Genomic DNA, 6,626 nt, shown 5'->3' on the forward strand with positions numbered 1-6,626 from the left:
AAAGAACCAATAAAAAGACGTGGCAAGATCTGAGTAAATCCAGCCAGAAGCCCAGGAAAGAAACTTCTTTTTTGGCAGGCCCTTAAATCGGTGAGTCTTAACAAGGGAATGAAACAACTAAGAGACAACAAATTCTAATATTGACTGTCTGGAAAATAGAACTTTGCATTGAAAGGTCAGCTAAAAGCATGACCAGGATAGCTAGGCATGATTTATGGGGTAAAGAAGCAATGGTTTTAGTTAAATTTGGGGGAGGTGTTAATTCAATTTTGGGAGATTTTTCCCCCCTTTCTTTTCATTTTGATTGTAAGAGGAAACTGTTCAGAACCTTTATCTTGCATACCACTGTGTAATTGAGGAAGTTAATTGGATTTTTTCCCTGTAGAGTTTAGGCCCACATCTATCAACTTACGCAAGTAATTTCAGATCAGAAATAAAACTAGGAATGTACCCAGCAGTAAAATAATGTGACTGTAGAATAGCAATTTCTGATCTTTATTTGAGGTTCTATGAGTTTCCTTGACAAAGAAAATAAATGTGTTTAACCTATTTGTTCCTCTCAGTTTTTTTTAAAACCTGGTATGCTATGCTTATTTATTTATTTATGAGAAGAAATGAACAGATTCTATTGCTGAAAATTCAGATTCTATTGCTGAAAATTATGTCTGTGCTTTGTATTGACCATTATTAGTATCAATTCTGCATATGTTTCATGCTGACTGTTATTATTACCAACTATCATTTAGAGTTTTTTTTTAATACCTACAAATCATGCCTGATGTGATCTCTACAGATGTGTGAACTCAGAGATGGAATATTTGAATTGGGGAAACAAGAGGATTTTTGGCCCTTTTGTCAAAGTTATTATTTTTCTCAAGTCTTTTGTACACTCTTTGAGGGCTGAGGAGGAGAAAAAAATGTCCACAGTGAGGGTGATGTTGAAACATGCTTTCAACTTAAGAAGGATTTGCAGGTACAGTGTTCTCTGATGATGCTGATGAGAATTCTGAGGTTGCAGGTTTGTCTCTGGGGTTTACAGTGGCTCTCAAGCCAATCTTGGGCCAAGTGCTGCCTTTACTATATGCAGAGGTGTGGGTCATATGATACTTCCCCAGGAAAGATTCTTGAATGTATGGAAGGTTCTCCAGGAGAGAAATACACAAATTGACACAATGCTAGAGGTGGGCAATATTGTCCGGTATTTGAGTAGAAAATGCTTCATGTTTTGTGAATAAAAATTGTTGAGGTCCAGTAATTAAAATAGGAATGATTACATTAATTTATATTTCCTTCCTTTTGCTTGAGAGAATTGGTTAAAGACAATGTGGGTTAAATTATTCTAAAACTTATTGCTCAGAATTTCAGAGGAGGAGGCGGATGAAATTGTAGTTACAGGACAGTTGACACTTTAAAAGAATGAATATTAACAATTTAAAAAAATTAAAGCAGATCTCTTTGTTGCTTACAATTCTCTAATGAGTTTAGACTTGTCAAATTTGCTTCAAGCTGCCTTAGGAATAAATTGACATGGAGCCTATTATTCTTAATAAACAGGTCTGCCCTCCTTTTTACATGGCTTAGAAGATACTGAATTATATTGATTGTTTTCTAGCTGGCTTGTTTATGTAGGCAACTATTATTTTCTCTCTCCCTCCCTCTCTTCCTTTCTTCACATTTTCTACTATATTTCAGTTCAGTGGGTTAAAAAAATCCACACTATTCTTTTACTTTCTTCTCTTGTGTCATATTGAATGATCCTCACAAAACCAGGAGAATGTATGTGCATTTTTTGTCTGACAGCCAACCTCAGTTGCTTGCTAGCTTTCCTTGTGGCTGTGAATACTTTGCCTGTAGAGAAGGCAAGGACCTCATTAACACTAGCTAATAGATAAAGATTATCCATCTGGAGACCTAGATTAGGGTATATGACCCACTAAACTCTTCATTTTGCTCCTTGATTGCAACTTTGCATGTGGAGGTGCTTTCAGGTTGTTTGGGGGTATAAAAGAAATATACTACATCTCTATATTTGCCAGAATAATCCAAACCTTTTCATTAGAATACAGATTTGATTTATGACATATTAGCACAGTATTATTGTGGCTTAATACACATTAAACACCTGTAGCTGCTGACACAGAAAAAAATCATTATGAAGAGCAGGCTTAAGCTTATTAAGTTTACAGAACGCTCAGTGAGCAAGAAGAGACAATTACCAGGGAGAACATCTCTAAGATGTCATCTGGGGCCTTGACCTGTGGCTTACATGCATCTTCAGCAGTGCTGATATGAGATTAGGAGCACAGAGATGAGCTGCTCCTGCTAAATGTGTAGTGAGATTTCAGTGCTGTTTTTAGAATCCTTGCATAAAAATTTTCAATTTTGCCTTTTGTAAGGCACAACATTAGTGGCAAAGCCCTAAGGGCAGTAACTCATGGACTCAGTAGGGGTCTGTCTGAACATAAACCATATAGTAAGTTTTTATGTGATTGAATAAATGAATGGTAGTCACATTATCATTCATAGAAACAATCTGTAGCAATTCTTGATTAAAAATATAAACAATATTGCAAAAGTAACATGCAGTTGTTAAACAATTGGGAAATGCCTGCATCATCAACTCCCCCCCCCGCCCCCCCGCCCAATAAAAAGTAAAGAAAGAACAACTTCTAACATTACTATCTATAATAACCATGCTATCACTATACATAACAAAATCAAGTTAAATCCTTAGTGTATATATTTCCAGATATATTTCTCTATGCCCTTCTTTAACTTTACGATTCTGACAATTAGTGTTTCTCCCACTAAATGTATTAAAAAATCGACATCATTTTGTCCACAAAATTTATCAACTCACTTTTTAAGAGAACAATTTGTAGGAAAGAGGAAATGCATGGAACCACTTTGGGGCTCAGATGGGAAAGAAAAAGCTAGAAGTGGAAGGGGAGAGACTAAAGGAGCCAGAGAAAAGCTGCCCTTCCCATTCTTTCAAAAGGCCCTTCTTGTATGTTACCAGGACCTGTACCAGGGCTGACTCCATAGGGTTGGGGTGAAAGAAAGTTTATGCTCAGGTTCTTAGTTCCTAACTAGCCTCAGTTGTGGCACCAATTTCTGGAGTTTATGTGAAAATACATCTGACCACAAATCCTTTGTTTGTTGTTGTTGGTTTATTGTGAGTAATCCCTCAGGACAGTAGTAAAAACGGGCAATCACCAATAGACAAAGGCCTAGGTAGACTAGCTTTACCACCTCCAAATTCCTAATAAACAGTTTTCTTGCTTGCATTTAACAGGCTTAGCACTAAGTACTAGGGATGAAATATCCCTAGAGCTTGAATATTTCAACTGTGGTTACCTATCTTTATTTGACACACTTTCCCTAACTCTAGAGTGTGTCTTTGTTGTTTTGTGACCTTCATGTTGTTTCAGAGATATCTGTGGACTACCATGTTTCCAGCTCTTCCTCTGTGCCCTGGTAGGCATAACCTGTGTCACACCTATTTTCAGGCTGGCTGCCTTCTGTGAGGTACCAAGTAGTAACTTTTCATAAACTCCAAACTCCTTATGTTAAAGTTTTCATTGATGCTAATGAATTCAAGTTTTATGTTCTCAGAAAATTCATCCTTAGAAGGAAATTTTGTAGTGACAACGCTTTAAAACAAAACTGGTAACAGGCCAAGGAGGAAGACCACTTGGAGCAGGACACTTTTGGTCATACTACACAAGTGTTTATCCATGGTGCCACGCTTTTTGCTATTTCCTGTTTTATATCAGAGAAAATTTAGTGGGTCAAAGGAAAAATTCATTGCTTAATATTTTTTATGATTTGATAAAGTTGAACAGAATTGAACTCTTTCCCTTGACATTAACTTATGTTTATTTTCTCCTTGGAGGTGACCCTTTGCCATTCTGTTTCTTGTATCTGTGACAGAGCAGTTGTGTAGTCCTTTCAGATTGGATATGAGAATATGGGTCTGATGGTGCCTCAAGTTATCCTTTAATATTTAAATGTGGAATTTTTAAGGTTAATTCTTGTAACTCATTTAAAACTTTTATGTATGATGACAACTGGGAATGTTTTTAGCTTTTCTGTAATAAACTGTTATGAGACCAGTTTCAGGAGACTTTATTCACAGTCAAAGGACCATTGATTAGTGGAATGAGAGCAGGGGAATTTATTTTATTGCTGAAAGGATAATGCTAACATGAATGATCACTTATAATTTGCACCAATATGTTTAATTTGTAACTTTGCATGGATCATAATTTCAGAGGTAATCTTGTGAAGTTATTTATTTTATTCTCCTTTTTCAGAAAGAATACTTTCCCCTCAAATCCCTTATACCTTCCCTGAAATATCTGGGTTTTCAAGAAAGCACTTTTGGTGTTGTGCAGTATTTCAACAGCAACCCCAAACTCCCTTCTTCCAATTTAAAGTTACTCTAAATGCAATGTGCTTTTAGAATTCCAAATCAAGAATGTATTCTTTTAATTCTTTATTCTTTAGCACAATCTTACTAACACAGCATTTCCCCACATAAACAGTCTTTCCAAGCACTATTCTTACGAAATATTGTGCAAGAAAAGGAAGTTCTCCACTTTTGTATAAATATGTCAAAATAGACTCTATTGTCATGTATAACTAAAAAGAACATTTTCTGTTGTTTTAAAGAAAGCTTTCATGGTTGCAAAATTTGGCGAATTGTGAACACTGTCAGATCCTCTTGGAAATGATGTTTTTAGATGTCACAGTTTCTGGAAATTGGGCCCACATCATGATATTTAAAGAACACAAAACAACAACAATAATAATATACAACAAAGCAAAAATAAAGGTATACATGATTCAGATGTGCCACTGGCTGAGAACCATTGGCTGTGGTCATGGGATGCCATCCCAGGGAACTGGGGTGTGTGGCTATGATTGTCCTTCACCCCTGGGAAAACAGAGTGGGACACAATGGCTTATAGGCAGTCTTCAAACACAGGAGGGAAAAGAGGGAAGGAAACAACTAAGTGACCTTAATTTATCTACACAATGAGGCAGCTCAGACCCATTCAATATGGAGAAAGGAATTCCCTAAAACAGATCTCTGAATGAATGTATTCATAATTGTATATTGCATTTATTAAATAGTACAGTTAGGGGTGTTGTGCAGAAGGATGTATTATATTAACATTGTTACAGCCTGCTTTTAACAAAAAGTCTAAGTCTGCATTGGTGGAGAAATAGCCCCACAGCAAAAAAAAAAAAAAAAAAAAAAAGATAACAATCCTGTGCTTACTCCTTACTCTTAACATCTTTATTTGTGTATTGAAAGTTTTCCCAGGCATGTAGAGGTAAATAAGAGGAAGAACTAAGTGAATTCATGTAGGGGAAAACATGTGCAATGGCAGGAGTTGAGAATGAACTTGAAGAAGGAAGAGGCACAAGTTCCCAAATAGCCATATATTTAAGGTTCTCTATATCTTTTACTTGTTCTCAGGGAAGTATTTCATTTGTCTTTTAGAAAAGAACTGAAATCTTTTATTGACAAACTTGAAAACAGCACAAATTTATCCTATGCATCTAGAAAAACCAAGTCCACATAACTTATGTCAAAACAACTATTCTGCCAGGTATCTGAGGCTCTACAGAGCAAGATCTCATTTGCCAATCCAAGGTGGAGGTCGTCCTGCACCTTTGTGGACTCTACCTCTGTGGAGCCAGTCTTCCCTTATCCCACAGTTCCCATAGCCTATTAAAGCCTTTTGGGGTACACCTGAAATTTTATATCACCATTATCAATATCAACATATTGGGCTTTAGGCTGTGAAAGGCCCTGGGGACCTCCAGCTATAAGAAGGATCATTCCTGAGATTGTGCACACACAACTACATACACATTAATTTCTCAGATAACAATTATTTCCTCGATTAAGAAAATTATTATCTAAAACTAAATAAGGTAACATTTCATTGTTTATATTCTTATGCTATTGCTATTTTTTTCCTGACCATTAGTTGTGTCTTTTGTCTGTCCAGAGTGATAATTATGTTCCTTAAGTCTAGGTGACAAGGTAAACCCCTCTCTCTCTCTGTCTCATATCCTGTGTAGATATTCAGGAAAAACTTGAGTTAATACACATACGTACATTCATTCAGCATAGGACCCTGAAAAACAAATCTGTCTTATAATAACTATGTCCTGATGGATGAGAAGTTTGGGAAAAGTAAGTCTCCCAGTGTATAAAAACTGTTCAGGACTCCTGGTACCCTAATTTGCAATGTGCTTTCACATTTGTTATCCTGTCGTTCTATAGGAAGTGTGAGCAATGGGTAAGAATGATAAGAAGTACTCATTTTACAGAAATAGTTGTAGATCAGAGAGTTTAATCTATTCAAGATCAGAGGGTGAATGTCAAAGCTGATTCAGACCCTCATCTTATGATTCCAAATCTAAAGTGGAGGACAGGATTGAATTGTGAGAATCTGTGATGAGTGAATTTACCAGGAGAGAAATCAGATCTTGAAATATAAAGATAAACTTGGACTTGGGACAGGCCTGATGGTGTGGGGTTGGCAGTCATCGACTTCTCCTGTGGTTTTCTATAGCTCCCGGGAGAAGGAGTGTGAAGGCACATT

Source organism: Marmota monax, unplaced genomic scaffold, assembly GCF_021218885.2.
Source record: "Marmota monax isolate L192 unplaced genomic scaffold, Marmota_monax_Labrador192_F-V1.1 WCK01_AAM20220418_F8-fsc00281, whole genome shotgun sequence".
Taxonomy (NCBI): domain Eukaryota; kingdom Metazoa; phylum Chordata; class Mammalia; order Rodentia; family Sciuridae; genus Marmota; species Marmota monax.